Below are 18,006 nucleotides of genomic sequence, written 5' to 3'. Positions count from 1 at the left end.
CTGTAGTGAAACCCTGGCCTCCAACCTTAAAGGAAAATGAAGCAGACGTTGTGTAGATGCTCCCGCAAAGGCAAAAGGAATATCGAGCCAGCTTAAGGAAAAGCTGACATAGGGCAGAAATGGGATATGTTTTCAAGAGCAAATGGTTCCATTAAGTCCAGGGAAGTGCTTGTGTCCTTGGAAGTCAGAGCTGGCCTGAAGTACTCTGTCCATCCAGGGCACTCAAAAACTGAACAGGCCGTGATGTGCTAAATTAGGTTACAAATCATTTAAACAATGCCTCCAGAGAAAATTTGTATTTCCTTGTCCCCCTGACTGTGGCTCTTCCCCTTCTTGCCTTTGCTCCTTGTCCTCTGCCGCATACCCACTACAGAATTTTTGTTGTTCTCTAAGTGCCAAATTGCTTCTGTCCCGTCACTCGATTTTTTCTAATGTTCAGTGTAATTAAGGCCTCGGAGCCAAGACGTGCAGAACAAGGGGGTCAATTGTGCTCCCACTTCCATGGTGCGAGCCCAGAGTGGCTCTGTGGAATGCTGCAGTAAATTTCCATGAGCCTGGGCAGAGCTGCTCCGCTGGGCAGCTCAGGGGGAGCTGACTCAAACCTCCGGAGCGTCGGGAGGGCACCAAAGACAATCCATTACCACAGGGAGCTGCCACACTGCATGGGAATGAGAGAGGAGAGAGCTGGGAGGCAGCCAGGCTGCCTCATCCCGGGGTGTCCTTGGGAGCTCTGGGAGAGGGAGAGCAGGCTGGGCAGGCACAGGGACATCCTCGGTGGCCATGGCTGCTTCCCCTCTCGGACATCACGGTGTCACAGAATCCCAGGACCGCTGACTTGGAAAAGACCTCCCAGACCACTGAGTCCACCCTGCGACCAACCCCAGCCTTGTCAGCCAGACCACAGTGATGGAGCTTCTCACAGCAATTTGTTTCCTTTCCTGCCTTCTAGATGCTTTTTCCACAGGATAGCAGTTGGCATCAAGAGCGTTCCTGTGGGAGCAGAGAGATCAGGAAGGGGAGTGATTGTCAGGGCTGCTTCAGTCATGGGCCTAATTTATTGGGATGGCTGCAACCCAGGCTGGAGGTTGAGCAGGGAAGTGATGCAAGTCGGAGCAGAGAAGAGAGGTCACGTAAATAACATCATGCAGCGTGTTTGCTGTGAGCAAGCAGAATGTGAGTCGGGCAGAAATCTCTTTCTGTCAGGGACTCCTGCCGATCCATTTCTCCATGGATCAGCTGCACATAAACTTAATCTGCTTATGCAGCAGCTGAGAGACTGAGATGCCCTCAATGCCCTCATCTTATCCCTGCATCCACGCTGAGTGTCCAGATCCCAGGGGAGCAAAAATCCCATCTGCATTTGGCGTGACCACCACTCATGCCTCTCCTTTCCTCTCCCTCTCTGCAAGGCACTGGGTGGGACAGGACTGAGCAGGAGTCACCTCTGAGGACACATCTCATGGAAGGTGTCCCTGTGCATGGCAGGGGTGGAATGAGATGAGCTTTAAGGTCCCTTCCTGCCCAAACCATTCCATGATTCCATGATTCTGTGGGCTGGGGTGGAAGCTTGTGGGCTTAGAGCCTCAGTGCCACTTCAGTTTGTCCATAACTCTGTCATGGGTGTTCAGGAGAATCACACGTGTGTGTGTGTGTGTGCTCCAAACCTTGGGCTGGCCTCCATCAGTGGCTCCTTGTCCTCACCAGCAGCGTCAGCCAGGCTGCTCCAGGCAGTCTGGTCTGCCCAGTGTTGTTGTGCAGCCACAGGAGCTCAAATGCCACAGAAAGGAAAAGAAGAAAATCTTTATCTTGTCCTATTTTAAACTCAGCCAAAGTGTGTAGGTTGGAAGATTCAGTTCATGTTTGTAAACATTAGTGGCAAATGTGTAATTTAATCTGCATCTTATTTTATTTATTTCATTTACAGTTTCATTCATAATACCTCATCCTGTATAACATTTATAGTCACATTGCAAGGCCCAACCAGAATTAATCCGTGATGCTTCCCTCTGATTCATTTCTACATAGAAACCCTGGAAGATAATTTACATTCAATACAGGTGTTCTTTACCACTTTGGCCCCGTGTTCCTGCCCCCTGCCTGGTGGGTCAGCACAGTCCCTTCCCCTCTGGGTGTAGTGCTGCCTCCAGGCCTGGCTGCTCCACGATCCAAGGGCTGGTGGATTCCAGAGCACTCATCCATGTCTGCACTGCTGTGATTTCCTGTTGCAAGCAGAGCAAGGTCGTTGCTGTGGGGATGGCTCGCTCCTGATGCTGCTCCCTGCTCCTGCAGAGCTCTGCAGCACGGGGCTGCACGTTGGGCACGTTCCAGTGCCGGTGTGGAGCACCTGTGTGGGCAGCACGGCCCGTGGGCAGGACGCTCCTTTTGTGCTGCATCATTGCAGGGCAGGGAGACCACTGAGACAATGCTGTGCTTCCATGGGGAAGAGTTTGGGATGGGGAAGGGCTGGGCCTGCCTGACCACATCGGCGTGCATCCTTGGCTTCCCTGCTTCAGCCGGATTTCTGAGGCCCCAGTTCACATGCGCCCCTTTATTTAGCTTTATTTAGCTTTGCTCTCTGGAGGAGACAGAGCCAGTGCACTCTGAAAGTGCTTCTTCCTGATTGCTTTCCCTTCCCAGCTGCGTTTTAGCAGGACAGCAGGTCAGACAGAGCACTCTGAACTCTGTCCTAGGAGCATCATTTTTTCAAGCCCCCTCACCCTCTCTGGGGTTTCTCTCCCTGCTTAGCACCACGCACAGCAACAATCCCATTCTCATCACCTGAGCGCCTTCAACAGATTCTCAGTCTCAACAAGTTAATTAGATTAGAGTGTTTTAAAAAAATCACTTTCACAGTGAGACATGAGCAGAAGCAAGATGCTTCTCCTCATCTAAGAGAGCAAGAGCCATGTATTATATCAGTTAATTGGTTCAGCTAAAACTTGGATAATTCAGTTACTCCAGAGTGAGTGATTTCATAACAAACCCTCCAGTTCACAGCAGCCCAGCAGTCAGGAGTGTGAGGATGTGCAGCAGGGCTGTGTGCAGGCAGGGCTGTGCAGGGTCCTCTGAGGAGCTCCAGGTGTCTTCAGCCAACACAGGCACCAAGGGCATGAACCTGCCTGGATAAAGGGAGGAGCAAGCAGCAGGTGCCCAGAGAGGAGTAATTATTCCTGGGGACCTCTCGACAAAGGTCATCCTCAGATGGTTTCAGTGCAGCCTCTTAAGCCTGCACCTCAAGACTGTCTCTGTTACAGTGATCTACATTTTTAGCCCCGTTTTCCCCAGGATGAAGCGTTGCAGTCACACCATCTGGCTGCCTGCACACTTCCCTCCCAGAGCCTTTGTCATGTGCTTTGACATGTACTATTTGGTAGGCTTTACCAAATTGCCTTTGCTATACTTTAGTGTTTTTCAAAAATCAACACTACTGAAGTTTGCTTTTAAAAATATTTACCCCAAAGACAGTGGGGAAAAGGCTCCCAAGTGGTATTGAACATATGAGATTATGCAGGAAAATGTGTTTCTCAATGGGGAATTTTACATCCACTTAGTTGCAGTCACAATACAGTTGTGTTTGTCCCACAAGTGAGTCCTCACCTTCAGTACCTACCCACAGGACAGCTAAAGCTTCATAATTGCTGCAAACATTAGTGAGGATTGAAATTAGATGATTTTTAAGGTCCCTTCTGACCCAAACCATTCCAGGTTCATTCTGTACCTGACCATGACCCCCGGGGTCAATGGAATTGGGTTTTTTTGACTTCTTGGCTGTTCTGTCCTGGTTCAGAGTCAGGTGAGGGGGGCCCCAGGGCTCTGTCCACGCAGCCCATTGCCCCTGGAGAGGGTCAGAGTGCAGAGAAGCTGAACTTCTTCCTGAGCAGGGCTGGGCTGGGCTGTGTGCCTGCGCTGCCGGGCAGCAGAACGCCAGCACTGCCTGAGCCATGGCTCTGAGCCACAGCCCTGTTCCCTTCCAGCTCTATTGAAGTGCTCCTCTCTGTCTAGACTGTTTCGTGTCCTTCTCAGTGCCTTTTTTATGCCCAGAGCTTTATGGCAGCAGCCTGGGAGCATAATTCCCTTGCCCTGGAGAAGCAGCCGTCAAGGCAAGAGCAGCGTTGGAGCTGTTTGTGCTCTCCTGCAGCGCTGTGCCCACACAGAGCAACTCCTGCCTTTCTCAGGGCATCTGCTCTCAGGCACAGTTGATGTAAATATCCTCAAAGCCATTTTATGTCCAGCTGCTAGTGAATCTACTGGAAGTACATCCACACATTTTCAACCCACAGCTCATGGAACATGGAGTCAGAAGTGTAAAGTTCTTTGTTTGGTAGAGGACATGCTAGAAACTGCTGCTTCAAAAAGATTAGGCACAGTAATTAAAGCATAATTGCTATTAATAGTTGTCTTCCTAATCAGACTTATCTCTCTATTGCTCCTTACCTCAGAGGATTTTTTCCTTCTCTGTGTTTTTCTGGGAATGTGTTTGTTACGCAGGAAACAAAGCAAACCACGGCCATAAAGCGGTGGGTAAACGTGTGTAATTCAGTGAGCCCAGCTCACACTGGTGGCTCCCTGGATGGGAGTGGATCTGTTTTCCTCGCCTGCCTCCCCGTGCAGCAGCTGCTGGCGCTCTGGCATTGCCTGCAGCCCGTTCTGGGCAGTGCAGTGGGTGGGTGCTCCCAGCCCGGGCTCCGTGCTGTCCCTGCGTGCTGGCAGGAGCTGCTGCTCTGGCCAGAGCCACAGCAAGGGCTGTGTGCTGTCCCTGTGTGCTGGCACGAGGGGTTTTGCTCTGGCAGAGCCACAGCAAGGGCTGTGTGCTGTCCCTGCGTGCTGGCACAAGGGGGTTTTGCTCTGGCAGAGCCACAGCAAGGGCTGTGTGCTGTCCCTGCGGGCTGGTAGGAGCTGCTGCTCTGGCCAGAGCCACAGCAAGGGCTGCTCGTGCCTGATAGCTCTCACTTCTTCCACAGGCAGGGTGCTGGGGAGGGCAGCTGGGCATCTGCACGTTCCAGCCCTTGGCACAGCCTCTGGGGAGATTTCAGCATCCAGCCCAGCGCAGTGTGGTGCCAGCTGCGTTCCTCTGGAGGCCTGTGTTGGCACAGGGGCAGGACAGGGAGTGCTCCATCAGTCCTTTCTCTGCTTCACTTTGTGCAAAGACAGCACGTTTTCCTCCTGTCTCGGTTTTATCTTTCCTGCACTGTCTCTATCCCACCCCTCTGTGCTTCCCCTTTTCTGCCATCCCCATTTCTACTTGCTCCTTCCTTTCCCTTTTTTCCTTCCCAGTATTCGCGTTGCCCCCGAGTGCAGCCGTGCAGCTGCAGGGGAAATCCCCAAACAATCTGCAGCCCTTTGAAGAAGGGTTGTGTTCCTCTGTGTCAGCTTAATTACCGTGTCCCACTGCGGATGCCGAGGCCTTTGGGGAGGGGAGAGCAGAGGCAGCTCTGAGCGCTGGGTTCAGGCTGGGACCGCGCCCGGGGCACTGCAGATCCCGAGGGACACTGCCTGTCACTGCCCTCTTGTCGCCCTGTCTGTGCCTCCAGCACCTGATTGTGCTGGATTTATGACGGGCTGGTTCTTACAGCCCTGTCCCTCAAGCGCTGAGCTCCTCACCTGTGATCTGGGAAAGTGCTGAGCACAGTGCTCAGAAATAAGCACTTTATGTAGTCACTGAGCTGGGTCAGGGCAGGCTGCACTGCACCACACAGAGGGCAAAGCAAATTGCAGAGGCCCTGGGGACAAATCCTGCTCAGTGCCCTCCCTGCTGGCTTCGCTCCCTGAACCTGTGGATTCTGCTTTTCCCACACCCCAGGTCCTGCCTGCCTCTCTTACCTGGTCACTGCCAATATCGCCAAACTGAACTGCCCAGAGCACGAGCTTTGCAAGAAAATCCAGATTTTTCATGGCTCAACACCTTTCCTGTCCAAACACTGTGATTTCCTGGAAACAGCATCAAGCTGTTGTTAATGGGCCTGATCCCATAAGCTCACTTCATTATCACTACTTCCTTGGCAAGTGAATATATTCATTTACATTCATATGAAATATAGTAAATATAAAATAACATGCAAAATTTATTACACAAAATGAATCTATCAATTTACATTTTTATTATATAAATATTCATATATTCATTTGACTTTTGCAGTCTGCTGGCACGTGTCTGCCCTTCTTATGAGGACTTGCTTTAGCAATGGAGGGAGGCAATGGGAAGGATACACAGGATTTGAACCAGGCTTATCTTATTCCCCATCCCAGTCAGGCTAAGCCAGAGCATCACCTCTGGAAGCAGAGCCCTTCTGGAGCCTCACAAGGAACCCTGCAGCTCTGGTGCCACTGAGCTGGAACCTCAGTTGTTTTTAAGGAGGGTGTTTTGGGGTGGCCTGTGGATGCTGTGTGCATCAGCCCAGCGTGTTTCTGGAGCAGGCAGGGTCACATCAGCCCCGTGCTTTTTACAGAAATAGCTCCCAGATGTAACCATTGTGTCACAGCACATTTATGAAATTTGGCAGAATTGCAGGATGTGTGGGGTTTGTGTGCGTGAGGGTAAATCTGTGCTCCAGCCTCCTCTCTGACCTGCAGACAAGGTTTGTCCCAGCCTCTTGGGCTGTATGTCCTTGCCTAGTTTGGGACACAATAAACAGCCCAGGATGGTGATAAGACAATGCCAGGGCTTGAACTCCTGGAGTTTTCCTCTGCTGTGGAGATGGACATGGAAGCAGAGTCAAGGCATTTCCAATCTCCAGTGAAAAAAGAGAACAGAATTGCTTCCCTTCTTGCATCTATTTGACAATTTTTATGGCTTTTTAATGCTCTTAAATGTTGTGAGAAAAATCCAAGCATGAGTGAAAGCAAGACTGGTAAATGCTTTCATTCCTTCAGCTTATGGGCACCAACCATCTCCCATTGCCTGTTTCTGTTAGACTGTAATTAATGGTTTGATGAATCTGTCAAAGTGGAGAAAAATAACCCTAACCCTGTGCAAAGAGCTTTCTTTGCGAAACAGAAGGCCACACAAGAAAGAGGGCATCTCAGGTTTGCTCCTGGTCATGTGTGTTTCCAGCCATCAAGTCATGTGGAGAGGGATGAGCAGTGACACGTTGGAGTTCAGAGGAGGCAGCCTTTCAGGGGGCTTACTCACAAAAATGGAATAAGCCCCCAGCCTTTCTGGGGCCTTACTCACAAAACTGGAGAAAGGAAGGTTTTTCTCCTTGTGGGAGTCAATAAAGCATCTGGCAGAGGCTTGGGAAGCATTTTCAGTGAGGGTCTCTGGAGCCCCCTCATGGGGTTCCCACCTCACCAGCTCTCACCCCAGCGTGCACAGGACAGACAAGGGCCAGAGCAGGAGGGACAATGTGCCAGGAGCTGTGCCACCAGCCACGGTGACAGGCAGAGCAGGAGGGACAATGTGCCAGGAGCTGTGCCACCAGCCAGGGTGACAGCCAGGGCACGGCCAGAGCAGGAGGGACAATGTGCCAGGGGCTGTGCCACCAGGCAGGGCATAGCCAGAGCAGGAGGGACAATGTGCCAGGAGCTGTGCCATCAGTCAGGGCACAGCCAGAGCAGGAGGGACAATGTGCCAGGGGCTGTGCCACCAGCCAGGGTGACAGGCAGAGCAGGAGGGACAATGTGCCAGGGGCTGTGCCACCAGCCAGGGCACGGCCAGAGCAGGAGGGACAATGTGCCAGGGGCTGTGCCATCAGCCAGGGCATGGCCAGAGCAGGAGGGACAATGTGCCAGGGGCTGTGCCACCAGCCAGGGCATAGCCAGAGCAGGAGGGACAATGTGCCAGGGGCTGTGCCACCAGCCAGGGTGACAGGCAGAGCAGGAGGGACAATGTGCCAGGGGCTGTGCCATCAGCCAGGGCACGGCCAGAGCAGGAGGGACAATGTGCCAGGAGCTGTGCCATCAGTCAGGGCACAGCCAGAGCAGGAGGGACAATGTGCCAGGGGCTGTGCCATCAGCCAGGGCACGGCCAGAGCAGGAGGGACAATGTGCCAGGAGCTGTGCCACCAGCCAGGGTGACAGGCAGAGCAGGAGGGACAATGTGCCAGGAGCTGTGCCATCAGTCAGGGCACAGCCAGAGCAGGAGGGACAATGTGCCAGGGGCTGTGCCATCAGTCAGGGCATGGCCAGAGCAGGAGGGACAATGTGCCAGGGGCTGTGCCATCAGTCAGGGCATGGCCAGAGCAGGAGGGACAATGTGCCAGGGGCTGTGCCATCAGTCAGGGCATGGCCAGAGCAGGAGGGCTCCCATGGCTGCAGGGCTCTGGCTGCTGGCATTGTGCCCCACAGGCTGTGCTGGGCAGCGAGGAGAGGCTGTGCCACTCCAAACCCAGGAGATGCTGGTCCCCACGTCCTGCCTGGCTCTGGGAGGAGCAGATGTAACCTATTTGCTGGATGTCTGAAGGGCATTAGGAAAAGGTCAGTGGCTAGAATGCGGATGACGTGCTTCAAAAGTGCTTCAAAATAGCACAGTTCATTAAACTCTGAGCAGCAGAATGTTCACAGTTAAGGGGGGAATTGCCTTTATAATCCCCTTTGTGGATGGTTTTGTGTGGAGGAATTTAAAATAGTTTCATATAGTTTGGCATAGGGTTTTTATGGCCTTGTTATGAAATATTCATACTGCAGTTGAGAGAACAGAGTCAGGACTTGCAGTCTGCTCCTGTGACTGGCTTGTATCCCCATGCCCTGCCTGTATTCCTGCTTTTTCCAATACACACCCAACGGTGGAGCAAACACCGTCAGTGCCAAGCGTGTTCCCTGTCGTTGGGAAGCCATCCTTGGTAAGAACAGATTGCCTTCCACAATTTGTCTTCAACAGATTGTCCTCAGCCTCCTGAAGGAGGAGTGGATCTGCTTCTCCAACTCCAGATTGGAAACCCTGCCCCTGAGCCATGAAAGCAACGGCAGAAAACAGCTCCCTGTGTTCTTCTGGAAATAGAAGAGGTTACAGACGGGGCCAATCAAGCAAACCAGGCAGTGGTTCAATGAGAGTGGCCCAGAGAAGCAGCCCAGGGGCTGTGCCTCAGGAATGCTGTTTGCTGGGCACCCATCCCTGCTGCCAGAGCGGGCAGGAGCCCCTCTCAGAGGGTGTGGGCACCCAAAGAAGGAAGACAAAAGAACTCATCCAGTCTCCAGCACCATCATCAACATGGCCAGCAAATGCATGGCCAAGCATTTCCTTTGGCCACGCTGGAGCTCTGGTGCTCCGGGCACTCGCCTGCCCTGAAGGAGCCCTGGGCAGCCCCACGCAGGAGGTTTCATCCTCCTGTCCCTGAAACACTCAGGAGTGGGATGGAAACTCCCTCAGCCGGCCGTGTCTGGATGCCAGGACTGTCCCTCATTCTCCCTGCAGCCTGCCAGGAATTGTTTTGCTGCGGGAGGGACTGGCCAGGGGCACGGTGAGGGTCCCAGGAGGCTGCTGGTGCCTCTCTGTGCCACCGGGTGGTTCTGGAGCCTCCTGGCCGAGTGAACATCACCCCAAAACGGACAGGGCAGCTCTGCAGCTCTGAGTGCCATCAGAGTGCCACCAGCAACGGGCTTGAAACCGGCATGAGGGGCTTTACCCTCACTCTTTATGCTGCTGAGCCCCTGAAATGCCGCAGGATTCCTGCTCTGTTCGCTGCCTTCCTCAGGGTCAGCCGGGTCAGCTCCCGGTGGCCAGGAGTGCGTGGAGCTGCGGGATGAGTCAGTGTCTCACAGGGAGGGAGGCAGGGAGGGAGGAGGCAGCCGCTCCTGACTCACCGTGCGCATCACAAGGGCTGCGGAGAGCCAGGTGGGACCCTGCGGGAGCGGCGGGCCCGCTGCTGCCCCGGTTCTGTCCCGGTTCTGTCCCGGTTCTGTTCCGCTGCTGTCCCGGTTCTATCCCGGTTCTGTCCCGGTGCTGTCCCGGTTCTGTCCCGGTGCTGCCCCGGTGCTGTCCCGGTTCTGTCCCGGTTCTGTTCCGCTGCTGTCCCGGTTCTATCCCGGTTCTATCCCGCTGCTGCCCCGCTGCTGCCCCGCTGCTGTCCCGGTGCTGTCCCGGTTCTGTCCCGGTTCTGTTCCGCTGCTGTCCCGGTTCTATCCCGGTTCTGTCCCGGTGCTGTCCCGGTTCTGTCCCGGTGCTGCCCCGGTGCTGTCCCGGTTCAGTCTCTGATTCTGTCCCCGCTGCTGTCCCGCTGCTGTCCCGGTTCTGTCCCGGTTCTGTCCCGGTTCTGTCTCGGTGCTGCCCCGGTGCTGTCCCGGTTCAGTCTCTGATTCTGTCCCCGCTGCTGTCCCGCTGCTGTCCCGGTTCTGTCCCGCTGCTGTCCCGGTGCTGTCCCCGCTGCTATCCCGGTTCTGTCCCGCTGCTGTCCCGCTGCTGTCCCGGGGCCCGGCTCTGTTCCTGAGCCCGTGCCCTCCCGCCTGGGCCACACGAGAGGCAGGGGATGCTCCCTGCCCTTTTCAGGCGATGCTTTCCATGGCATGGATGAAGGCGCGGGCGGGATGGAGCGCCCAGGTGCTCAGCAGCGCTCAGGTGTCCATCGGCCCTGCTCTGAGCTCAGGCTCACCCGGGTGACAGCAGAGTCTCAGGTGCCGCCCGCAGGCTGCTGAGCCTTTTCCCTGCCCAGGGATGAGTGATTTGCTCCGCAGCGTCTCCCGGCAGCGGGAGGGTCCCGGCGGCCCAGCCTGCGCCCGGAGCCCACCAGGAGCAGGGCGAGGCAGGAGGGTCCTGCTCGCACCTGGGCGCTGCTGCCTGGGAAACCACTCCCTCCTCCTCTGCTCCTGCCTGCCTGAAGGCAATGCCGCGATGGAGCAGCCCCAGGGACAGCACAGGGACAAGAGAAGCACAGGGAAGGGGTGGAGATATTCCCGAATGTTTTGTGAGAACAAGTACCTAAAAATATTTGTGTTTTCACGTGCAGCATGCAGGGAAACAGACTTGGAATGGTGTGGGGCTGTGCTCCAGGCTGCAGCCTGCTCCAGGCCAGGGTCTGCTGGGCTCTGAAGGTGAAATTCTGACCCCACAGCTCTCTGGGTCTGTGCTGTGAGTCCTCAAGGAAATAATTGGACATTTCAGTCAAAATTTCTTTGCCTTTTCCTGGGAGATCCCCCTCTGGTGACCAGGGCATTAGTGTGTTTTTTTCCAGGATTCAGATTTTCAGGTGGGGTGTGTGGTAGTTCACTGTGGGAGCCTTTGGGTCCTGCAGGTCACCAGCTGGCAGCTCGACCCTCCCTCTGAAATTGCTCCCTGATCACAAGAACTGGCGCTTTTTGATGTTCCTAAACGATGACATTAATCATTTGCTATTTCTGTTCACTCTGTCAGAAACATTTGGTAAAGCCTTTTTGTTTCTCTTCCCCTCCCAGGCTGCTTTCCAGGCACTCACAGCCCCCTCCCCTGGGCCAGGATTCTCCTCTCTGCCCTCCCAGGCTCCGTGCTGTGGGACGGATGGGAGCGAGCGGAGTGAACAACCAACATCTCCACGAGCTTCTCCTCTTCATCCTGCAAAAAACCAGGTTCTAAATGGCAAGGCTGTGCCTCAGAGAAGAGCTGGCATGGCAGCACCTCTGCCAGGCTGTCAGGGACCGGCTGCATGGGGGCAGAGCTGGGGAGATGGGTGCCCAACGCCAGCCTCCCCATCCACCGCTAACGTCACTTCGATCTGACAGGGAGAGAAACATCTCTCTGAGCTAAGGCTCTTCCACCCCGTTCTCCAGGACACTTAATTACCATGCAGCCAGTGCGTTTGTGGTGCCGTTACAAATAATTTAGCTGCAACGATATGGCAGTTTAATTTGCCTTATTTATCTCAATCATTTTGCATGAGGGAGATGAATGCCTCAGCAGGAGTTCACATGGACGCTCCGTCTCCTGTAATGTGCTTTCAGGTAAAGGCTGCACGACACATCCCTGCACAAAAATTAATCTTGCAGGCAATTGGCCTGAACTGAAACACCCTGAGCAGGCAGACAGGACTTTGCCTGCTGGCTCTGAGCCGAGCCAGGGCTCTGCCGTGAGCTGGTGTACAGGTACCTTACCTTGGAGCCCAGCAGAGGGGAAAGGCAACACAGATCCCCCTCAGCCACGTCCACGGCATCCTGCTGAGCACGTACTTTGCTGCTTCTTTCTTTTTTTAGTTTGGAAATGTCAGCACTTTCCGTTCCCATGGGAACGCTGCCTTTTCCCTTGGCACGTTGCTGCGCTGGGAGCTGCCGGGCTGGCGGGGCTGTGGTGCTGCTGGGAGCGTGTGCCAGCCATGCCTGGGCTCCCCAGCCCTTCCTGGGGTCCAGACCCCGAGTGGGGCTGTGCTGGGAGCGTGTGCCAGCCATGCCTGGGCTCCCCAGCCCTTCCTGGGGCTCCAGACCCTCCAGACCCCATGTGGGGCTGTGCTGGGAGTGTGTGCCAGCCATGCCTGGGCTCCCCAGCCCTTCCTGGGGCTCCTGACCCTCCAAACCCCATGTGGGGCTGTGCTGGGAGCGTGTGCCAGCCATGCCTGGGCTCCCCAGCCCTTCCTGGGGCTCCAGACCCCATGTGGGGCTGCTGGGAGCATGTGCCAGCCATGCCTGGGCTCCCCAGCCCTTCCTGGGGCTCCAGACCCCATGTGGGGCTGTGCTGGGAGCGTGTGCCAGCCATGCCTGGGCTCCCCAGCCCTTCCTGGGGCTCCAGACCCCATGTGGGGCTGTGCTGGGAGCATGTGCCAGCCATGCCTGGGCTCCCCAGCCCTTCCTGGGGCTCCTGCCCCTCCAGACCCCGAGTGGGGCTGAACCCAGCAGCTCTGGGCTTCCAGGAGCAGCCTCAGCCATGGCACAGCTGTGACAAGGGGTCAGAGGCTGGTGGTGAAAACTCTTGTGATTGTAACCTCTTAGTCCAATTAATCTAATTATTCTAATTCTCTGTAGCCCTGTGGGGTCAGGCTCTGGTGCCAGGGAACAGCCTCAGGCTGGGCCAGGGGAGGCTCAGGGTGGGCACCAGGAATTTCTCCATGGGAAGGGTAGCCAGGCTTTGGCAGGGGCTGCCCAGGGGTCCCTGGAGGTGTCCAGGGAAGGCCTGGATGTGGCACTCAGAGCCCTGGGCTGGGCACAAGGTGGGCACAGGGCAGAGCTGGGACTCGACAGCCTGGGAGGGATTTTCCAGCCTCAGTGAGTGTGGGACTCTGTGTTCTATGAAGCACCCAGTGAGCTCCTGGGAGAGCAGGGGATGTCCCCAGTGTGGAGGGGGCCTGGCAGGTACACCAGCACTGTGCTGATGGTGAAACTCACACTCTTGGTGTAAAAACCTGGTTTTGCCACTGTTGCAAACCTCCAGGTTAGAGGGAACCCATTTGTTTCTGAAAGAATTTGTGATGTGAAGAAGCAGCAGCAGCAGCAGCAGCAGCAGTAGGTGTGCTGGGGTGGCCAGTGCTCCTGAGGGGACACTCTGGAATACATTGAGTTAGTTCAGTTCCCAAACACACCGAGTTCACTGGGGCTAGGGGTGCCACAACCATTACCTTCATTGCTCAGTTTTCAAATGCTGCTGCTCAAAAAAGCTCCTTTCAGAGCAGTGGGACGTGTGAAACAATGCCGAGCTGCTGACAGGTACCATGGCAATGGCTGTGCCAGGAGCTGCTCTGCTATCGCCTGAGCTAATTTCCACTCCATATTTATGAGTATTCCCACTCCTGAAGGAGGCTGGCAGCTCTTCCCTGGGTTGCTGCTGTCTCGGGCTGGGGGCTGTGCCCTGTTTGTGCTGGCCAGGGGCAGTGTGGCCACAGCTCTGTCCGTGCCTGGCAGGTCAGGGACCCTGAGGTCAGGGGCCCACCTGGGATGGTCTGAGGCTGCACTCCCACCCTGCTGTTCCCAGCTGCCTTCTGTCCCTGCCAGAGCCGAGCCATGCCCCACATCCCAGCAGGGCAGTGCCACCCCTGATGCCATCCCTGGTGTCCCTCAGCCCCATCCCAGCAGGGCAGTGCCACCCCTGGTGCCATCCCTGGTGCCACCCCTGGTGCCATCCCTTGTGCCATCCCTGGTGCCACCCCTGGTGCCATTCCTGGTGCCATCCCTGGTGTCCCTGAGCCCCATCCCAGCAGGGCTGTGCCATCCCTGGTGCCATCCCTGGTGCCATCCCTGGTGCCACCCCTGGTGCCATCCCTTGTGCCATCCCTGGTGCCATCCCTGGTGCCACCCCTGGTGCCATCCCTGGTGCCACCCCTGGTGCCCCCCCAGCCCAGCCCAGCCGCAGCAGGGGCTGCTCCCCTCGCAGTGCAGTGTTCCAAGCTCTGGAAGCCAGGATTTCAGAGCAGCAAGGTTAATTGCTATTTGCTTTCCAAGCCTTTATCTCGTTTTTAACTCCTCTCGCTTTCATCTTCCCTCTCTGCTTTTTGAAGAACCACTTTTAGAGATCTGTTTCCAGGCTCCAAAGCAGCTGCAGGTTCAGGGCCAGGGAGAATTAGCAGAGGAGGCTCATCTGCAGGCTGTGGTGGTCCGTGGGCAGGATCCTGTGCTGCTGAGAGTCACACTCTGTAGGAACAGGATTTAGGGGTTGGGGAATCACCAATCCCAAGGGTGGCCTGGCCTGTGAGCCCCGAGTCTCAGCCTCCCTGCTGGCACCTTCTCTGCCTTTCTGTGTGAAACAAAAGCACCATCAGGTGCTTTCCTTACCATAAAGATATTTACACACTTCAATAAAGGCAGCTCTCAGCATTCCATGAAGTTAAGCAGATGGAGCTCGTGGGGTGTTTTTGCAGCCTCTCAGGGATTTTACTCATTCTCTCTGCACTTGCTGCACATCTCTGTTAAGCACTCAAACACCAAACCTGAATGCAGATCTCCAGGGCAAGTCTAAACACTGGGTAATTGAATTTTCCATGGGCAAATTCACTGCCCTGCTCTTCTGGCTGCTGGCTTTGTTTGCCAGGGCGCACCCTGGATGCTCCTGGTGCTTTGTTTCTCCCCCCATGCTCTCCCAGGGCTTTCCAGGAGCAACCTCCAGCCCCCTCAGCATGGCCCGGCAGGTGAGCACGGCCAGGGTCCTGCACTCCCATCTCCAGTTCAATGCCAGGTCCATTACAGCCTCTCTGTTTGGATGAGTGCAGTGTTTGGGAGCACTGTGTGCCTCAGCTGCTCTTCCTTGTTAGTGACTCTCCTGCCAGGCTCTTAATCACCCATATGTTTTATCAGCAGTGATCTTGCATTTGCTAACAATCTGCAGATTAGAAAAAAATTACCCCCGGTCCCTGGCGAGCCCCTGCACAGGCCGGGTGTGCTGATGGTGCCACGGGCCTGGCACAGCCCTGCCAGCTGCCAGTGCCACCCCACCGCGGCCTGGGGCTGCTCTCGCCCTGCCAGCCCCGCGCTGGGGCACATCTGCACCTCAGACTCACCACAGGGCAGGCTGAGATGGGACACTGGATCAGATTCCTCCCTGGCAGGTGGGCAGGGCCTGGCACAGGTGCCCAGAGCAGCTGGGGCTGCCCCTGGATCCCTGCAGTGCCCCAGGCCAGGCTGGACACTGGGGCTGGAGCAGCCTGGGACAGGGGAAGGTGTCCCTGCCATGGCAGGGGTGGATCTGGGCAGGCTTTAAATCCCTTCCAGCCTGAACTATTCTGGGTTTCCTTGGTTCTATGAATTTCACTGACCTGTGATCTTATCAAGCAGTGGAAGCACATTTATTTGACAGAATCTACTGTCTATAAAACTGTATTAGCAACAGCTGTATTTTTGTCCCTTAACTCTGTCTCAGTTTTTCCATTACTTTTCCTGTCTGGAAATCTGCCAGTCTGCTTGATTTTCACTACAGCATCAGCACTTTCCTTCTGATTTCCCCCTGCATTCAAAGGTGTATTCAAAATCAACAGCACTGGGTCAGCTCCCTCTTTTTAGATTCTGGTGTTCCTGATTGTGGCTCTTTCACATCAATGGCTTTTTTCACCAGTTTTCTTCTCTCTCTGTTTTCTCCCCAGCCTCTCTGTTCCTAATTCAGCTCGTTAGAAACAAGAAGTGTACAAAAACCTGACCTCTGTTAACGAACCTGCCCAGTGAATACCCGTGTTTGCTGGTGGGTTTGAAGGGGCTGCTTTCCTCCCAGCTCATACAGATGCCAGTTGCTTTCCTGAACGTGCTTCCACCAGGGTGCTTTCAGCTACAGGAGCTCTCACAGTTCCTCCACACATCCCTACTTTTTAATTTCTTCTCTGCAGCTCGGCGGAGGCTCCGGCTCCCAGACAGCTCTCAGGAATCCACGGGGATGAGAGGATTTCATATTGGCTCTAAATAAAGGGTAGAGTTGCACAGAGGAAAAGGCATATCCAAACAGAGCAGAAGCCCAGCTCCCAGGGCTCCTGCGAGGAAGGGAAGGTTTCATTTCTTACCCCACGCCTGAGGTCAGCCCTGCTGCAGCACCGCAGCTTTCATTCCTCCTCCTCTCCCACCAGGAGAACCCTTTCCTTATCATTCCTCATGCTGCACAAAGCATCTGTTTGCAGCAGAAAAGGCCATTTCCTGGGGGACAGGCGGCCATCACCTCTGGGCTGGCTGTCCAGGCACCCATCCATAGAAAGAGGTGACTGGGGCAGACTGGGAGCTGTGGCTGTGCCTGGGTGGCCTCGTTGGGCTCGGAGGAAGGGGCTCCATGGTCCCTGTGTTCCCAAAAGGGCAGAGGGACGAGGAGCATTAGAGACACCCAAGGTGGGGTCCCAGTGCAGCCCTGCCCTGCCGGGGGCCCTGCACAGCCCTCCCACCCCCTCAGTGAATGTGCAGTGGAAATGTGCCCGAAATGTGCAGTGGATGCTCATCCTGAAATGCCAGGGATTATCCACTCCCCGCTGGCAGCCTCATGACGTGTCTGCAGATGCCCAAATTATTGCCTTTGCTGTTCTCTCGTGGCTGCGACTGCCCAAAAGTCTGGATACAGAATGAAGATAATGGAGCAGTAAATATCCAGCCCAGGCTCTGGAAGTTGTAGCTGTAGCAGCATCCCGGGAGTCCATTGCTCAGACAACAGGGTTCTACAAGAAATATTTGGAAGAAAGTAATTTTAAACATACTTAAGAGAAAAATAAAAGCAATTTAAGGACAGCATTGCCCATTGCCTGGAACACCTCCCAGGCAAATGCATTTCCTATGGTGCCCAAGCACTGGGTTTGGGATGCTGAGGGCGATGGGCCTCCCCCATCAAAATCCCTCAGATCTGAGCAACGAGGCTTCCCTGTGGTAAAATGGGTGCCCTGTGCTCCAGCAGGTCGGTGGGGCAGCGCTGTCCCCCACTCCTGCCCCACCCTGCCCCACCCAGTCCTGCCCCACCCTGCCCTGCCCTGCCCGGGGCAGCTCCGTGTGCCAGGGAGCCAGGGCTGCATCGGGCAGAGGCCAAAGCAGAGGTGCCAAGAGTGGTTTAGATTAAATCCAAATTAAATCCAAATTAAATCCAAGGCTTGTCACTTGTGGCCACCTTCCCCTGCAGTGAAATGCCACCTGGATTCCTGCAGTGCCTGCAGCCTCCCATCACCCTCCTGCTCGTTTTGGGCTGTTTGGATGCTGGCTGTGGCTGGCAGGGCTTTTCTGCTGCCTTCAGGTGCCCACTGGTGCCCCAGAAGGTGCCAGGATGGGAGCCCTGTGCCCATGAGGGCTCCCACGGGCACTTAAAGGAGGAGGCTTCAGCAGAGCTGAACGGACTTGGGGCCCAGATCTTGTAGGATTAGGTGCCCAAGTCCTTCAAGCATCCTTCAAGCATCAATGTAAATGAAGTCTTTATTTACAGTTAGATTCCTGCACACACATCAAGGACAGCATTAGCAAATCCAAGCCTGAAAATCAGGAGCCAGGGGCGCAAAGCCTGGGATGGAGAGTGAAAACCCCAGGGCTGCTGCTCCTGTTGTCTTATCTGTGACCCCTGCTGAGCACCCTCTGGGCCATCTGCCTCTCACATTTTCCAGCCTTCTTTGACAATCAGCAGAGATTTTTATTTTTATTTTTTTTAACAGAGTCTGTGATTACTTTTCATGAAGAGCAGGAAGTGGGACTTTGAAGAAAACACCACTAAATATTGTGAGAATGATGAAGGAAGCACAAGTGCTG

Source organism: Agelaius tricolor, unplaced genomic scaffold (assembly GCF_023055355.1).
Source record: "Agelaius tricolor isolate 1412-34295 unplaced genomic scaffold, bAgeTri1.0.p SCAF_16, whole genome shotgun sequence".
Classification (NCBI taxonomy): domain Eukaryota; kingdom Metazoa; phylum Chordata; class Aves; order Passeriformes; family Icteridae; genus Agelaius; species Agelaius tricolor.
This window is presented reverse-complemented; position numbering follows the sequence as displayed.